General features: G+C 41.9%; 1 protein-coding gene and 1 long non-coding RNA gene across 2 annotated transcripts in view; both read left to right on the forward strand.

Annotated features, from left to right (window-relative positions):
• The window catches only part of Schip1 (Schwannomin interacting protein 1), a 73,505-nt gene that overhangs the window by 23,245 nt on the left and 30,875 nt on the right, over positions 1–19,385 (forward strand). The window lies entirely within an intron of this gene.
• LOC147752246 (uncharacterized) lies at positions 1,595–6,024 on the forward strand. Its single transcript, XR_015314599.1, has 2 exons — positions 1,595–2,167; positions 5,225–6,024. It is a non-coding gene; the product is annotated as an uncharacterized LOC147752246 (long non-coding RNA).

Genomic DNA, 19,385 nt, shown 5'->3' on the forward strand with positions numbered 1-19,385 from the left:
GAGTTCGATAGATTTCTGAACACGCTGCCACCACATAAGTTTATTCTAGGAGGCAACCAGACAGTCGTAATTGAGATTATCCCAATCGAACAAGAACATGGTCGCCACCAGTTGCCGATAAAATTGGCCGTCAACGAAGGCTACGAATGTTTAGGACCGTCAACAGACAAATCCGAACGAATTGGATAGGTGAAGGGTTTTTGGCCAAGGTGACAACCTTTAAGCCTTGGGGCAAAATTATGTTCGGTAGTACGCACCGGCCACCAGGTTTAAAAGAGGACAGAGGAATCGAACTTGGACTTTAATTCTACCAGGACGCAAGTGGAAACCGTTATCCCTCGTAGCCGAGAAAACTGAAGCGAAGGATCTCCAACTAAGCAGTTTTTATGAAACTCCTAGAACTGCTAGTAACTACTGACAAGTTGTAACAGCAGTAGTATGGATCTGCCAAACAAGTTAAGACCTCCGGGCAATGGCAGCGACAGCAGTGCCGGGCCGTTCGTTGGGAAGTTTTTAAAGAAAAACTTTGCTTTCTATTAATGCTGGGCTGCCAGTCGGTTCGACGGCTCAACAACCAGTTAGTCAAACATAGAGACAATGGAAAAGTCGGCTTGTGCTGCGGTTAGACGTTCGGTAAAAAAAAGTAACCAAAAAAATCGAATCAAAGATGGACAGGTCTGAAAAGCAGCGAGTACCAAGAATGACGCGAATTTCTTCGCTCGCCAGGCCGAGTGGAGTTGGCTGGTTGCTTTCTGTTGGCGTTTGCTTGTCTCAGTTCCACTCTCGGTAATCTCCAATGCGTTCGGCGTCAGAACGCGGCCAGTCAGAGGACGCTTATTGGGCTTTGGCGTAATGGTTGACAGCTAGTTAAATTTAGTTATCACTACCCAGCGTAATTGCCATCAATACAATTATTTCTGCAGCTGCTAATATCTTCACAACAGGTGATCACGATAGGCTTCAACAGGGTGGTCTATGGTAACGATGTTGTTGGACAGTGCCGAGCAGACGGCCAGTCAAAGTTCATTTTCTTGTTTATAAAATTGCCCCCTAAATAGTTCGTAGCATTCACTGTTCTCAAAAGGCTACACGATTTTGCAAAATGATGTCCACCAAGGACCGGGTCCTTGGTCCCAGTGGGTTTCTTATATGATTGTTCTGTAATGTTGCTTGGTAATAGTTAAATCTTATTGTTAGTCAAATACTTTTTCTTTTCTACTTTTTGCGATAGCTGTAGTAGCATAGCGTACTATACTACGAAGCATTATGCAATTCGCAAATATTATAAAATACAAATGCATTGTATGGTGGTGTAGTTGTGACCCCGATGTTTCATGTATTTATCGTTTGTATCGGCTATGACTAACAGTATACACACTATGATTGGAGGATAACTTACGAAATCTTCATCTTCCCTTCGATCTAATGCATTGTATCGATATATACGTACTATAGATGTTGATGGGCCCGGTTAGCGAGTCCACACGAACCTGTAGTTATAGAACTTTAACAGAACGATTCAACAACGAAGCATGCCCTTTCGCTCTATGCTGTGGCTATGCACAGCTTCTAGCCACCTTTCCAACTTTGTTCACTGTGTTTCTGGCGCTTGTAGTCCTGTAGATGCTGTGCCCATGGATAACCCCTGAACGTCTCCATTTGTCGTACTCGGCTCTCGTTCTTTCTAATTCTATTTGGCGAGTGATTCTTCTACTGGGTAACTTTGACCGGCTCCTTGACAAAATGGTAGCGCTTGCGTGCCATAACGAAGGGTGATAGCTCTTCGATGCTTGCTGGCTCGTTCGCTAATTCAACTTATTACAGCTGTACATGGCTGTTCAAATCGAACAATGGAAGCCGGTAAAACCATAGTAACATTGGAAGTTTATAGTTCGCCGGCTAGTTATCGTCGGATGTTCGTTACTGCCACTGGCAGTTCTACTTTATCGCCAGAGTCCCGGAAGACCGATTAGATCTAGAACTCCTACAAATCCCAATGGCGTCATCGGCCAGCCACTCCGCGCTACATCCATAGCAGCTTTCATCAAACGAACTCCGAAACAGTGGCTGAAGCTCCGATTCCCTGCAGCAATAGCGACTACAATGGATGAGGGAAGCTGCTTCAGTCGAGGTCGTGAAGGAAAATATCAGATACTTCCTGCCAAAGGTATGTGTTTTTACAATTGGGTTTTACATGAAACGATAGCCCTGTAAACACACGGACACCAAGGCCATATACGAAATGGATGAGGCCGCGGCGAATTTCCAAGACAGACATCTTGAAATAGAATTTCACCCCAGGGGCCAGACAATTAGATAGTCTAAGAAAAAGAACTGCTGCTCGTACATATAACTCATTTTCTAACTTCTAACGTCAAACGGGAATCGGCTTCTTCAAAACAATCGTCTCATATATTTAATTATTATTGATGATAATTATTATTCCTATAATTACGTTTAAGACATGGACTTGTTTCGAACTGATTCAAGCCGTAGAACAAAGCAACAATTTGTTATAGAACTAGTTGTCAAGTGCTGAGTAAGAACAGGTTCTGCTGATAACGCAATGCCCTGTTGAGCGAGTAGTGGTTGTTGTTGATACTGGCCGGTGGCCAACTGTTATCCATACTAAACTGTGTTATATAGTATATGTATTATTATAAAACAAAAAATAAGGCAAAAAAGGAAACTACAAAATGTACCTTGACAACTCAGCTAGAGTACATCTGTGAATATTCGATTCATTTCTTCCTGTAATCTCTGCCGCCCAGTATTTTGGCAGGCGATAGTAAAACAGCCCCAGCGTTCGATGAGGTTTTTTTAAAGCAGTGATGCTATTTATGTCCATATACGCCCAGTAGATGATATTAAGAAATGCTTTATTATCCAATATGACATTTCTAGAGCCTATCGGGCCTTAGCCATCGAAGAAGAACTTGCACATGAAGCCGAACAAGCGGAAGTAGCTATCGACGAACGAAGCAGCACGCTAGATAATGGAACACAATGGTCAACTGTGCAGCTGCCTGTTTGAACAATTAGTAGAGAAGCCATTCGATGTTTGACGGAGTTTTGTGTTCCCTGTACACATGCTATGTTAACTCAGTACTACTAGATGCAAGATACTAGGCTGTACATATGCGTAAACGATAATGCAATCAACAAAGGTAGACTCCTCTCTGGCAGGAGTTGAGTCGTCTTCACACCTATTCCTGCTTGACATCGACACTGATATTACTCCTGTTATTGGCTTTATTGTTGCCAACATTGGAAAACGGTAGCCTTTGCGCAATAGATGTCGTGATTAGAAGATAGCGTTTTAAGATCTTCCATGGTGCACACCCTGCTCTTTTTAGCCCTGCCGGCAAGTTTTCCCCTCAGCGGAAGGCCATTTTGTATGCTTTATAGAACCGCGCCAGATACATCATCTCACAAATCGTGATTAACCTTCCACTAATGTGCTAGTCTGTATAGCATCATGTACCAAGACGCTAAGGAAATATCTCTACTATGTAGGAGGCGAGGTAAATTCTCCAGGTCGTAGATGCTCTCGCACAACGATACACCCACATGTAGAAGGAAAAGCCTTTAGACATTCGGTCGACCAACGACATATGCCTACGCCCGGGCATCACAAGTCACGGTATAGCCAGTTCGGCATGGCTTTTTGTCTTACGGGAGACGTTTCTTCCCGACGCTTGTTTTTCTCCTTTTTGGATTTTTTCCCCCTTCTTGCCTCCTCTCCAACTTTGCCAGCAAAGTGGATACGGCACAGGGCGAAGTCGTTTTGATCTGCCGGCAGCAGCAACACCAGCAAAAAAAACAAACAAACAAGCATTCCCCGAAACATTGACTTGTAAGGGATCAGGGGCAAAGAGGGCAGTAGCAGGCGAAAAAGAAAGACGGACAGAAAAGACACCGGAGAGAAGGCTCTTTTCCTTCGTTTCTCTACCTCTCCACTCATTCCATCCCTCACAGTCACTCAGTTTTTCTCAACTCACTGGGGTGCCGCTGCAGCGTTGCTACTGTTCCTTTCGAGGGTCAACTGGGTTATACTGGAATACGTGGATTAAGGGTGGAGTTCACTGTGTAAGTGGAGCCGCTATCTGCAGTCGCTGGCCTTTTTCATTCGCTGCAGTTAGCCCTAGCCACAGCTACTCAATTTCGTCGTCTTTGAGTATTAACATTATAAAGAACCACACTAAGAACAACGCTCTGCGTCCGTTTCAAAAAGAGGCTACTATCTTGAGAGGCCGACTGGGCTGCAGGGAACTGTACAGTACCAACTCAACCATTCACTACTGTAAACCCTCATGTGGGCTGCGCAAGCTAAACAGCGGGCAAGCTGCTCCTTTTCTTTCTCGTTCTCTCCTCGTCTATCTCATAAGCTGCTAGAAAGACGACTCTCCTTTTTTCGGTCCCGTATAAATCTGCAGGGGCACCTTTACAATGCGCTGGTGTGCCAAAGCCCCGCTACACCACTGTCGTTAGACGGACGCATGTGAAAGCCCAACGATACGCGTGAAAAGCGTTACAAAGACGAAACATTCTGAAGTAACGACATAATGGCCATAGTTGCTACCGACCAAAGTCCTCCAATGTCCCATCGACCGTTTCCTAGCTTGACTTTTAAAGAAGTTCATCCCATACAAAGGCAAAATTTCCTTTATGTATAAACCGTATTTAGATCAAGTCTGTATATTTCCTATCTATCATAGTCCATTTTTGTCACACTAAATACCAACCAACACAATTGAATTTTATGAGTAAACTTTTATGAGTATACTCGTTTTGTCATTTCGCATACATGGAAAAGGCAGCAAGAGATATGTAAGCACTATTAATGATAGATTTTCATTCAAATAAAGCATCAGATCTGATAAAGCTCCATAGAATTTTAAACAAGAAAGCTGCACGAACACATGCCGCTTTGTTTGTAAAAGTATGCATTCTTATATATCTGTACATATTTGTCCACTCCACAACTTTCATGGTGACGGTCTTTTCGGTCAGCCGAAAAATTACCGCTGCGCTAAAAAAAGCCTACGAGACTAACAACAGACGCCAATTAACTCAAAGGCTTAGTGTAGCGTTTTGTCAGAAGCATTAAATCACTGTCACTTTGTCAGCAGAGAGTAGAGACAGAGAAAACCTAAAGATTCGACAGCTCAATGTCCTTTTGAGTTTGTCAGTCGACATATTTCTTGTCGTTTTTGTTTTTCAGGCCGAACAGACTTAGCCTTTCAAGAGAGACTCTTCAGGAAGAGGAGGTCTAGAAGAAGATTATAGAGTTAGACACGCGGAGGGAGAGATATATATAGTCGGAAGGCCGGACTGGGTTTGTTCTTCGACAACGTAATCCCCTCGAGGATTTCGAGACACGCACACTCACTCGGCTGGATGTGGATGTAGATCTAAATTTAGTCCGGTTGGGCGGCTCGTTTGCCCCGTTTGTGCAAATAGCCAAACGGCTCTCACTCCACCCATAGTTAATGGAACCTCTTGCATTGGCCGCAGTTGCTACACACACAGCTGGTCAATGGAGTTTATAAACATTAAGCGAAAAAATGCAGCACACAAAAGAAGATCACAGCATATGGAACCCCAAACCCGATACACTGGCATAGAACACAAGCATATATGCATGCATGAACGTAATCGTATAAAATGAGATCCGTGAGAGCAGTACAAGCAAATAATCCATAAAACTGTGATGTGTACGGCGAGCAACGGAGATGCTAACATCGCGTCCTCTAATCTAAAGTCCCACACAAGTTATGCGGTTGTGCATCGCCTCGAACGGTCGAGCTCAGCTATTTACCGCTATTTATTTATTATTTAATTTCTCTTTCTAGTATGGTAAATCCTCAAAAACTAATCAGAATTTATATTTTTGAAAAACATGCGTTGTGAAAACTTATGATTTTATAGCCGCGACGAACTAGCTTCATTAAATAATGTTTTTCCCCAAATGAATAAACATTTCTGGACCTTATTATTGATTTAACAAGCATAAAAACATAATTGATAATTAAAATCTAAATTTCTATTGTAGCTAAACTATTGTCATCATAAAATGTGCATTAGCACGTATGACCCGCAGGAACTATCATTCTTCTAAAAGGTCGCTATACTGAACAAGGCTCAAAATGGCAAAAGTCATGCATCAAACCCCTTTCTCTGTGTTTTAGGCAAAAGAAAACTCAGCCAACAATTGAAATTCCCTGAGCTTGCTGCAAAAGCTTTCGCAAAAAAAAGTTCGCAATTTCAGCTGCGGCTGAGAGACAATAGTAGGCCAAGTTTTGTCCTTTCTTTTCGTCTATGTATGTTACTGTTATTGTCGCAAGAACGTAATGCGGTGTGTTGAAAAACGCCGAATAATAGAACTAATGTAGTTGTGATAGTCCCTAGGCCATAACAGTTTTGTTGCTCCCCCATCTCTGAAGGGGACCGCGCATCGTCGTTGAGATGATGAATGGTTCGCGCTCAAGTTTAGCGCTGGAAACGAGCAGGACCGAGACTGGATAGGGAAATATACATGAGTATAGAAGACGGCCGTAACGCTGACAGTGCGAACTTGATACACAACTTCAAACTATGGCGTGGGGGAAATTGACCAGCGTTCTTCAGAAGTACATAAAGAGCCAACAGGCCGTCGCCATTTCCACAATTCGGAGATAGCATTTGCCGTTTGTTGTTGTATACGAGTTATCTCTTCCGGTTCGCAAACCGGCGGGACAAGGCGGCCAACGAAGAAGATGACATTTAGAAGAATGTGGCTAAGATAGTAGCTACAATTTTCTTTATAGCTTTACTGTGAAACTGTTTAAATCTGTTCGAATTAGAATATTACCAGAATTTGTGAACATTCTGTTAAGCCCAACTTTTAGACCAATCTAAAGCAATGCCAATTAATATACTTAACGTACATGCATCGAAACCAATTCTTTATGGTATCGGCCTGCTATTTAGGCTTAAAACATCTACGAACGCATAGTTCGAAGGCATCTGTTAAATAAAATAAGAAATGGATAAGGAAGATCTCAAACGTTTCGAAAACAGCCTTGGTAAGGCACAGATGGCTTCTCAGTTAAATTTTTTCAAAAAACGACAGGCCCAAACGCAATTCTATTAAAATGACATTCTCGTGGATTGTGTGTATACATTGAAGGGGTAATCGAGTTTGGCGAGTTGAATTTAGGATAGGGAATTTAATTTAAGGGGAGAACACTCCAGTTCAAGGGACAAACAAGCATTGTCTCTCTGCTCCGGGGGTTCCTCTTCAAAGGCAAACCGTGTAAAGCGGTAGGGTAGACAGTAGGTTTTTGACAAGAAGAAACAAATTTTCGAGGAGATTCACAAAGTGTAACTCACGGTGGTAAAAGTGCTGAACAGCTTTTTAGATTTAAGCATTGCACTTTTGCTATTTCTGTAGAGAACAATACACAAGTGTCATTGTATTATAACAACGTGAACTGGAATTGCATAGCTACAAAACAGTATTAACGAGTGATGTTAGGTGTGGCGAAAAAAAATGCGTGTTGAGCGTCCCGAGCGACCACCCCTAACGACGACAAAAAGTTAATAATCGCGATAATATGTGTTTCTCCCCATAGTTTCGCAACGACCGAAAATTACGCTATATATATATATATATATATATATATATATATTACGCTAGGCAACCCCCCACTTCCAGTATGGCTCATCCTAGGCTCAAATGCTAGTGTGGGTTCCTTGTAGCAACGCTCTGAACATATGCTGGGAGCCTGCACTCCCGTAGGACATATAAGGTGTATTATACTTCTATACATATTTTTATGCAGTAGAAACCGTGTTGTCATCGATTTGAGCTACTGCTTGACTTGCCGAAATAACCGGGTCAACTTAAAGCAGCCTGCTTAATTATAAACTGTAATCGCGATACAGTCTCAGTATGTATTAGGCCGCTAATCCGGTCATCTCATCAGTACGGCACCGGTGGCGCACGGCGTGAACGTTAAACCGGAAGTTGAAGTGCCAGCCTGATATAATTGTTAGCTCGTCATCTAATGCCAAAACAAACTGATGCTTCATTATATATCCAGTAAAATCACATGAGCGGATCAGCACACTTACTCGTATAGTTGAGTTCATTGCCAAAACAAAAAGATTAAGATCAATAAGATATGACTCCGTAATTATAAATAGTTAGTGCAAAAGTATCATGGCCAGTAATATTTACCAACTTAAGTACTAAAGTTGATTAAGTTAACTGGACAGGTAAAAAGTAACCAGGATATTATATCCACGAGCAACACAAGCTCGTCAGCTCTGTCGAGACTAATATTTCTCAGTCAAAACTGGCACATGAATGAAATATTCCAAGGTCGTATTTTGATAGGTAGCCACACAGGTTCATACCTGGCCAGAATAACGGCGTTATTGTATGTCTTATGGAACTTACCCAGTGCTGTACATCTAATCCAGTAGTTCACTATAGTATTATCACTCCCCCATTACTTGCTACCTGACCCATTGGCTTTAATTGGAAGTAAAGTTTTACTGCTCACAATTACATTTAGACAAAAAAAAAAACAGTCTACTGAGGGCAAACACGAAAATTCTGGGCAATTTAGGAACGTAACCATTTCAGAGAGATTTCTTCAAGAATTTAAGCAGAGAGACAGACGAGCACGAAATTTGCGAACTGTATTTATCATGTCTTTCTCTATTTCTATAAATGAATAAGGGTTCATTATTTTCGGTGATAACGCGTAACAAACATTGTAACGAAAACGTTAAAGTAATTAATACCCGTTTATACTGTGCTCAATTTCATATTCTAAATGTCCTGGTTATAAGAAATAATACCTCAATTACTAACTATATACTAAATTGCTAAATAGTTGTACATGCTTTATTTAAGTGCTGCAGTACGGTGATGTTCCGCATATTATGTGCAGTCTTTAGTACTTAGAGCATTAAGTCTCTTCCTTTTGTGATCATCTTTCATATGAAGGCTGAAGGAACAGTTTTTCAAACATTAACAGATGCCATCCGGCTTTCAACCGGTGATTCCTCCATTAAGGATTTATACTCTCGAAGTAAACAGATTTTCGAAGTTATGATTAGTTAACAGCCAATTTAGCATAACGTTTTGTTTTTTTCGTAAATGCTGCAAAGTCCTGTGCTACGAAGTCTGCTAACGTACCCACCAGTCCACAGGAACGCTAAGGCCAAAAAATTACTAATCCAAATTGATCGATGCCATATTCACCGGCGACGCGCTGTTGTCGGCTCCTCGACTGCGCAAAATGTGGCCTCTCGTGTGGCTGTGTACGGGCACGTGTGTTTCTATGTGGGTCCTTTGCCATACCATGAGTGCACGAGGTACAAAGCCCTTAACAGTATAATCCTTATGAATTGTCTTCGTGTTCGAAAATGTCCCCGTATCTCCGAGCACGGATTTGAGCCTCGAGGACCTTTTCGTGCAAGGCCTACTTCTTTGTCTTGACACACCGCGGAACCTAATGTAAGTCCCTACTATCTCGTGGCGTAGGTAAAAACGTGGGCCATCACATAGGCGTTGTTTGGGCGGATGCTGTACATGCGAAACGATTGCTACTACAACCCGTAACACTTCGCTAACAAATTCATCAAAATGTTCTATGAATCGAAAATATTTCAGTTCTTCGTCACCAGCAAAATGGTTTCTAGGTAACCGACAATTCCGCCACAGTAAAGAAATAAATGCACTGACTCAATGCTTTTGTCTCCTTAATAAAAGACTTAATAAAGTCTTAGCCCGTAAACCAATCTGAGACCAACTTCTGTCCTTTTAAACCAATGCTTAATGGTAGTATCACACTTAAAACCCTAAACACGGAAGTCCTATTCTACCATCAAAGTTTGGTCCAACACTTAACTCTACTACTCAAACGAATCAATATCTGCAGTCTATCAACGCAACAACAACAACAACAAAAAATCAACGCAAAGGTGCCAAGCCCGACCTATAATCAGTCGTCATCAAATACGCAATACACGATATTTCTAGTACAGTACAAGTATATAGAAAATTTTTCCTGCCCATAAATTTCCATCGTACTAACTGCGGCCTCTCTAAATTCTCGAAGTATATTCTATACGGCGTCAAGCGTCCGTCTGATTATCGCCAATGACCTTATCAATTGGACTACGATATTGATGGTCTGGACCGACTTGATGTGACAAATGCCCAGGCCTACACGTACAAAAGCATGCCACACATATGTGAACGCAAATGAATATTTCATGGAGAGCGTGTAATGGGGTTCACAAGCTCAGGGCAAATCGCTGGGCTTTTCTTACGGATTCTTCACATCATTTCACTCACTTATAAAGCACAGGTTGTGTCACGTCTTACCTCGAAACTTTTTCCTCTTTTCCTATGAGGGAAGGAAGCACATCGGCGCATTGCGACCTCCAGCATGCGGCGATCTGGGGGTCATGCCAGCCGGCAGAGCTGCATAACAAGATTCTGCGCACGTTTTATGTCTTCACATCGTAGGGTCTTGCCTCTTCTCGTAAACGACCATATTGGAGACATACGCGGTTATGCCCTCAAATTCGTCGAATCTATATTGCGTACCCTGGGCGTCAGGTAGCTTGCCAAGCGCTACAAGAGGGGACAGTTTGATACAAAACAGGCCGCAAGCAACAAGTTTATATGTGATGGCGGCCTTGTTGATACACATTTCCTGCTTGTTTTCGCCTATAGTTAACTTGCCCTATCGAAGCAATGGCTTTTATTTGAATGCAACGTATGGAAGACGTTAGCAGCAGCAGCAGCATCGACGATTAAGCTGATTATTCACGTCATGGATTTCTTTTCACCAAATGCCTGGACATGCCGTAAAACACACTTATGCAAAATTAATTACTGCGAACCAAACAAAGCAAGTGTATCGTTGTGCTCCTACAAGATCCATTCTCGTTTGATTGCCTTACCTGCGCCAGCTCGCACACACACGTTGCAGGCAATAACCGGAAAAAGGCAGACAGACATATTTGCGACGTTTTTTGTTCCCGTGCTCGTAGTATGCCGTTAGAAATGGTCGTGCCTAGGCGTGCATTTCTGCTGCCCCATTTGCGTATGTACGTGACGTCGCTCGTCGGAAATGGCGTCGTCGATCAAGGGCTGCCACACCGTATTAGAAGTAGGAATTCCTGTTGCAATTGCTTAACTTATTACTTTTTTTTTTCACTGTCACCCCTTCCGCTCCTTTATCCTCTTCCTCGTCCCTGTTGCTGTCATTAAATTGATTACCTATCTTCGATTGTGTTCTGTCGCATTGTCCAGCGATTCCGGACATCAAACTGAAGGCACAAGCAGCGGTCGTTTTGATGGGGGTAAGCAATTCGACTCCACGCCAGCAACTAAGCGTAACTACCGAAGTACACATATGTGGGCCATTAACGGCAGATGTAACGTACATTCCAATAGCTATAAAAACATAAGAATGGCCGCCACAGCATCAGCAACGATCGTCGAACGAAAATTACCTTACGTCGACCTCTAATGTTATTCGCGTCGATAAAAAGTTTTTCCACCAAAGGTAGAAAGAAGTGTTGGGCGAGTAAGTGGCAAAGAGCAGGTTGTAGAGGTTTCGAAGCTTAGCAATCCCTATAACCTTCTATCCGCCGACACGACGTGGAGCACTGGCTGACAATAACAGGGGGGTCAGGGAAGTGGCAGGTACTATAGTAAATGGCGTAGCGAAGCCGACTAACTTTTTCTTAATCATACAGAGAGCGGCGGTGACGGCCACAGCTAAAAGAATCGACAGACAGGACAAACTGTGTATGTGTAATTGGACGATTCCGATAATGTTCCCTTTTCTCTTGTTTAGTTTCGATCTGCCGTTTTCAAAAGTATGTGTCGATTCACATTGCAAAATGGTTCCCTCCTAACGGTATTGCTAGTGGGCATAATTTTTAGCGTATAAAGCATAAGAGTGAGTAAGCATGACTGTGAAGCAAACTGAGACACAAACATGTGGTCTATAATTGAAAAGATTTTAACAGTGAAACAAATTGAATACCATTATTATTATTATTATTATGTAGCCAAACTAAGAGCAGAAAAAAAAACCGGGACAAAGGTGGCATGGAACTCAGCGACAGCAACGACAGTAGAAAAAAACGAGTAGAGGCTACACGGATCCAGCCTTGCCGGCCCTCAGTGGTGATGAGAGGACGAAGAAAGCGACTTCAAGACGCAATCTCAGGTCATAACGGCCAGGTCCGGACGAGTTCAAAGTTCGACGGTGGCGACGACAATCTACAACAAAGAACAGGCCAACAAGACTAGCACCACTGTGGCGTGCCAAGGCATGACCTAGCTTCGCCATGGTCAATCCCACTGACGCCCCCTTCTACTCATCGGAAAGTAAGCCAAGATGAAAGTCCTTGGGCAACCTGATATTTATTTCCACTGGCGAAACAGATGGCAGCGGCAATGACCAGTCTAAAATCAGCACAGAGTGAAGGGAAAAACCTTGAAAAAAAATTCAATCTCACGGTCCATTGACCTGATAAATTCAACGGCCTAAGTAAGCCCTTCTTCACACACCGCCAACGATAGCGGGCGCCGACGACACTCCTTAATCGTCACTACTATTGTCGCAACCGCTGACTTTGAAAGCGCCATCAGGAGCATCAGGAAAGAAAGGGAACGAGTCGCTCTTGCAGACGTTTTTCCCTTTTTCTATATTTTTTTTTGCCTGGTTGTCTCTTTGATTTAGCTGAAGGTACTCATTATTGACCTACTGAGTTTGGCATTAGTATCATCGATCGTTGATTCATAAAACGATTCAGATTACAGGTTCCAGGAGAGCTTTCTTTGTACAATAATATGAATACGTGAAGGTACGCGCGTGAGCCTGCACATTTCTGCCTATATAAATTTCGAACATGTTGCAATAAATGGAGACAGTTTTAAGCAGTGTTATACACTCTGCTTCATCTTTTAAGCTGCATGCTTTCCGGGAGTTAACAGAACTATGGCGTCAATAATAAACTTGTTAATATAACGTGTTGTCAAACCGTTTTTACGTCAGGTTTTGTCTTATGACAAGCTCAACGTTCAAGGGCCGATGATAAGAAGTAAAACATATATAACGCAGAGATATGTAACATCTACCAATGATATCTGTAAAATAACACCATAATTAAACTTAGAGATAATATCTTATATGCATTTACATTTTCATTAGGTTTAAAACGAATCTTGTGGCGGTCAAATCGATTTGTTGGTAATATCTGTTCTATAGTACGCTTTGTTCTTGACGCACGTTCGCCGCTAACGGCGACCCGAACCCGTGGAACGAGACCCATCTAATTACTGTACTACTATATGAAAAATATTTACATCATTTCGTTGCTGCTTCTAAATAATTAAAATAAATACACTATCATGCTGCTTTATATTGACAGCTGATTTGAGTATCTAACCACCAATAGTTAATTGTATTATTTGTGTGTATGTGGCCTTTCCCTAAATTCGGGCTTCAAATAATGCAGACATCTGGGTATTGAAAACGATGATCGATGACCCTTTCGTGCAAATTGCATGCGATGCATCGGTTTTGTACCTTGATGAGTAGTTCTGATCATAGTGACCTTTGCAAAAAAGCTGTTGCGTGGAGATTAATCTTTGCTGCCTCTTCACTTTTTTGAAGGTATAGATAAAAAGGCAAGTTTTTTTCTAACAGGATCCGTTTTATGGACACTTTGATGTCATTTTCTCTAATAGCAAAATATGGTTAAGTTCTTGGAAAGTCTTTGTTAAGCAGATGGAGCTTAGAACGAAGATGCTGGAGTGAGAGTGTCAAATAACTAAGGAAAATGGGGTACTTATAATTTGGCTTGACCCACACATAAGCTCATATTGCAAGTGATTCTTATAAGTAACTAACATCTACTCGCTGGGCTGTACGATTGCTTCATTATATTATGAGTCTAGCAGTGGGTCTTCCATACTCATTAGTCCGCTATGGGTTCCTATCATTTGTTTTTTTCTTCTTTCTACTATGACGTGCTGTTTATGCTACACGTCTTGCTATTCCCAAGCTGTGGCTATTGATATTACTTAGTCGAGCATTGTCGTAGTCAATAAAAAGGTTATTGGTCATATTGATTGTTGTCGACATACGTAAGGCCACTTGTTGACCTCAGCAACGAATTGCTCGAGCAAAAGATACACTGAATATTTCAAAACTACCTTGTGAGACCATTAAAATAGAGAGATATATCTCACAAATACAAATACAAACAGAAAAGTTGTTTTCTTTTCCCTAGGATGAATTAGTAATTCATCATTTTCTACCTCATCCTTACAACAGGGAAGTTCCTCGACAATTTTTCATCAGGTCCAATAGAAATTAGACGTCCTATTAATTGGCTAACTAGTGCATAAAACGCTGTCAATGATCGGTTTCATGATATGCCGAAACGTCTAAAGAAATTAATTCCGGAACAATAAAGATCATGTCTCCTTTTTGTAGTTCACGTTTTATCGAATGTGTCCATACACCCGAAGCCGTGGACTCTTTATAATACACAAAATACTTTAACAATAATAATTGAAGAGCAATAATTTCGTCTGGAGATACAATGACAGCTGAGGTTGTTGGCAAACGAGAGGGGTAGATTTTATCACGGCAACCTGGCAACCGCATGTCCGGTAACGACCTGTCGAGGGCGAATCGCTCAGACGCTAGCAGATTAAACTGGCTAATTTTAAACTTTACCTTTCTAAGGTTCTCCTCTTCTGGTGGTATCTGCACAGTTTTGCCATTCCCGCTCGGCCAATGGGAAGGATTTTTACCAAAGTTTACAGGTGACCACTGAACGAAGAGCGAGTGAGGCTCAGCTTCGGGCTTCAGCACAGAAGTGAACATCGGTAGCTTATCTAGGCATTCTGAACCTCGGCATTCACTGCTGTACAAAAAGAGTAGAGCCGCAATGACAAACCACACCAGCGATGTTAACAGGATCACCCGGCAGGTGTGCAGTCGAAGCACGCGTAATCCGAGCATTCTGGCGGAGCTAATGTGCACAAAGTTTCCTCTCGCTTTCTCTCTCTCTCTCTCTCTCTCTCTCGCTTTCTCTCTCTGGCGATATATATGAAGACAAAACGATACAATAGGTTAAATACTAATGTATACGCTATCCTTAAAAACACTAACTATATCCTTTTAACACATACCACTTATGTTCGTCTTCTTACACTTCTAAGTGATTGCTATCACAGGTAATCACTTCCTTTTCGTTAGATAATATTATAAAAGCTACATCACTAAATACACTCTGACAACGTTTCACGCCATGCGACGCATCGACAGGGTTCTCTACTTGAAACACGTTTGCCGCTTCGAACTTCTAGCTTCAGTCAAGACACAATGAAGTCGAAAACTTTCGATGAAAAAACGCACCAATTATAAGTGCACAAATATGAACAACAAGAAGTGTGTGAGTGAGGCAAGAAACTTGGTGAGTTTGCAATATTTCAGTGATGACTACATATGATACAGAATACGTTTTGATATCAGATGCAGAATCGGCCAATGAAAAGGTTATATTTTGTCTTGCCTCTACGCATGAATCTATGACGCCTCCTGTTTGAGATCTACATACTTCTAGCCAAATAATTATCATTTCAAAGATAAAGGAGCACATAGCGCGAGGTAAAAATTAAACACCCTTTGCGAAGCGGAGTAGTGGTAACAGAATGACCCAACAACTATTGGGCAATACCTTCCTTAGCCACTCGGTTTATCTACCGATGTTGTGTTCGACATATTGCCTCATCAGCCAGAAGGGGTCGCAAAAGGAGAAGGATAAAAGATGCCACAAACAAATTACGCTGATTAGCTGCTTTGCTAGCCAACCGGCCGATTTGCGCAAAACCTCGGCTGTTTTCGAGGCAATCGACTACTGTCAATGGGTTGGACACAGGGTGGAGCGACACCGTGAAGAAATATTGCGCCCTGGCAAATAGCCGACGTTTGAATAGACGCGCCTATTTCCTTATTTAGCAGCTACGCTTCATGTGTTTCGATGAAAACGAGAGTTCCTACATAAGGAGCCCCTTAAGTTCTGGACTCATCCGCATGTTGCACTCCCGATTTCCTTTGACAGCTTCCAGCAGCCAACACCCCTATCAACGCGAGTGGACACTGTGTACGATCAAACGCCAATAGTTTTTCGCAACTTATCCATAAGTAATAATAATAATAATTTCGAACCTGACTGTCTGTGTCTGTGCGAATAATTAGAAAAAGAAAAGCTAAATTTTACAGCAGAGACGAAATGCCTAACATCCGCACAACTACTAATCAATGATGCTGCTGATACGGGGCACAGGCAAAGCTATCTCCGGTTAGTTTCAGTCTGCGACCCTCTGTAGCTTAATCAGTTACCCTGAGGTCTTTGATAGAAAAGGAAGCTTAACATAAAGTAAATAAGCCACAAACAAGACCGTAAGCATATGTACACAAATGCAAGTATCAACTATGTGCCAGCAGTGAAGGATGCAGTCAATGAGCATACTGTATTTATTTTATAAAGCTGGGATAATTCGAACGTAACCTAAAGTCCACGGAGTTTTGCTTTCGTACAACGAATTGTTTGGGAGGATCGAGGGTAATGCCGAGTTGAAGGAAGATATATGTTTTCAGGCAACCTTATTTATTATTAAGTTTAATACGAAAATCACTACAATTTTCGCGGGCTTCCAGCATCTTGTGCGTCAGATCGATTTTGCAGACATGCATGCCTAATATAGGTTCATTTTATCCGGCGGTACAAATTATTGACACTTTAAAAAACGGCAAGGCGTTTCATGGGCAAATCCATATTACATGCTTATAGCCCACGAGGGCTATATGAGATAATGTAAGCAATTAGCTGCCGATTCTAGAACTCCAATCGATGCAAAGTGCAATATTCCCTCGAAAAAAAATAAACATTGCGGAGTGCTGGTATTTCGTTCTGTACCGAACGGATGGCAGCCGAAACGAGAGGAGAAACCAGCGGAACAGAGAAAACGAAACAAGAAAAATGGACGCGTAAACCTAACGTACGTATTTAGTAATTATAATTTAAATAATATATCGATATTGGAAAGGATTAATTTCTTTTTGACTGACATCACTTGTGACAATATTCACAGAACAACACACAATTTCCATAATAATAATTACAACGCATTACCTCACTATCAGACGAAACCTCAGATCAACGCAGAAGTTATTCGTATATAGCTCGATAGCCTACACGGTAGAATATATCGAATCATAGTCAGGCTTTTAGCATAATTGTTTCCTAACTTAGGCATCGCCTATAGCTAGAAACTGAGTAACTATTTCATTTAACTTTGCCCTTTGTTTCATAAATAGGACGTACTTAAAAATGTAGCACGGCTCATTTCTCTACTAAGAAAGGTCTGTGATTTTGATTTTTCTCAATAGAGAACGTGTTCTGCGTCATTTCTCAAAACGTGCGAAAGACAAATTTTTGAATGCGACACACAAGGATTAGCGCACAGTAGATCTCACTTTGTCGCCTAAAAATTACGTTACGACAAATTCTAACTTTATGATGTTAAAAATTTTAGGAGTACACACAAGTATATGGCGATAAAAAAGCGTTTAGTACTTTACGTATCGTAGGCGGGTGTAGTACGCCATTTTATCCCGCTACAATTTTTAGAAAACGTTTGATTTCAACGCGGCGGTCCAACGGTCAGCCAACTAGGACGGAAAAGTTACAAGTTACAAAACAGCAAATCTCTAGACTCACCAAAGCACCTCTTGGCCGAAGATTCTCTTATATATGTTGCGTTGCTGTCGTTACCTCGTTTGCTCAAAGATATCTTCAGTTTTAGTCTCTAGATGTGACATTGAAGTAAGTGACAATCAACTCCGGAAAGTTATGGAAGGAGTCCTTCATAGTTAGAGAAAGGCGCATACATTAAATAAGGCGATATCTGTTATTCCATCGTCATACAGCTGCTGCTACTGCTGCTCAGTCAACAAGACCGCCCTACGCAAGAGTTAGACGGTGGAAAAGCCGGCACCGCTACCCACGGGTTTGTTGCGGCAAATTTATTATTTACAGGGAACAGTTTCTACGGAGTGTGACAATACGATGTTTTTTTAATTCAATGCTATTATCTAGACCCAAGAGACGCTTATCTACATGCCTGTACACCGGAATGTTTACTTCTCCAAAAATGAACGAGGCTAATGCATAGGTTACCTAAGTTTGTAAGTAGCTATGTATAGCTGGCTCAAGATAATAACAACAAGGAATCACTTCGAATGGAATAAGTGCAAAGTTACAAATATAGATTTACCGATTTGACCAATCTTCATGGTTGAAATACAGATGACACTACCCGCTGCACAAGCATGCGACGAGCTATTTGTGTTAGCAAATCGATCACGGTCAATTAGTTATCCTTTCTCCAAGCTTGATTAACCCAGACACAATGGAAGGGTCCATTAGAGGGTCCATTTTATAATTTGATTGAAGTACAACATATATAAGGTTGACTCCATATTTGTATGTACATACTACCAGTAGTACCAGAGCACCAGTAGTATCCTAGGTATTTCCGCCCTTGCGGTCCTGCGCTAATCGCAACCAAATTCGAAGCGTCAACGTAGCGTGGAGCAAGCTTTTGATGGTACCTGCCATGAGGCAGGATGGCCTCAAATTGATGAAAGTTAGGAGAAAGCCGCGGAGGCGTATCTGAACGGAACCATTCTTAGGTTTGATACTGAAGCAGATGTTCCTGGGTGCGTACTCATCAACGAGCTCCTGTATCGAATCAAAGGGAGCGCAACGTTGTTGCGTATCGTACAAGCTCAGGCTGAAGTCGCTATCACTCCGTGAAAGCGAGCGGACATGCAGGCATCTAAAAAAAAACTGCACAGTGGACATTGCAGCGCTTCCATATCAGCCTCGGCATAAATTCACAGATCAGGGAGCTGGTGGCTCGATGTGAGGGCAGCCGAAATCCGAAGTCTCGCAGATCAATATCTGCTCCAATTCGAGGGTATTTAAAATGATCGGTTGCGGAAAATATTGAGGTCCGTATGCTCAAGCGTAAACGGGTGTGATAGCCAAGGAAAAAGATTGGACTTGAGCACACAGCACAGGCATTCAAAGAAGAACTAGCTAGCGTAACCGGTCCTAAACCGTATCCTAGAATACAAACGCGGGCCGTGAGGTCGGGTATTGCGTCACGCACTAATAATGTTTTTATTTTAGGTGTTTCCGTTGATAATATCATACAAAGATAAGACGTAGACCAAATAAATTGCATTTGTGTCTGGTGCAGTGTGCCGCTATAT

This window comes from Varroa jacobsoni, unplaced genomic scaffold (genome assembly GCF_002532875.2).
Source record: "Varroa jacobsoni isolate VJ856 unplaced genomic scaffold, vjacob_1.0 scaffold_1386, whole genome shotgun sequence".
Taxonomy (NCBI): Eukaryota; Metazoa; Arthropoda; class Arachnida; order Mesostigmata; family Varroidae; genus Varroa; species Varroa jacobsoni.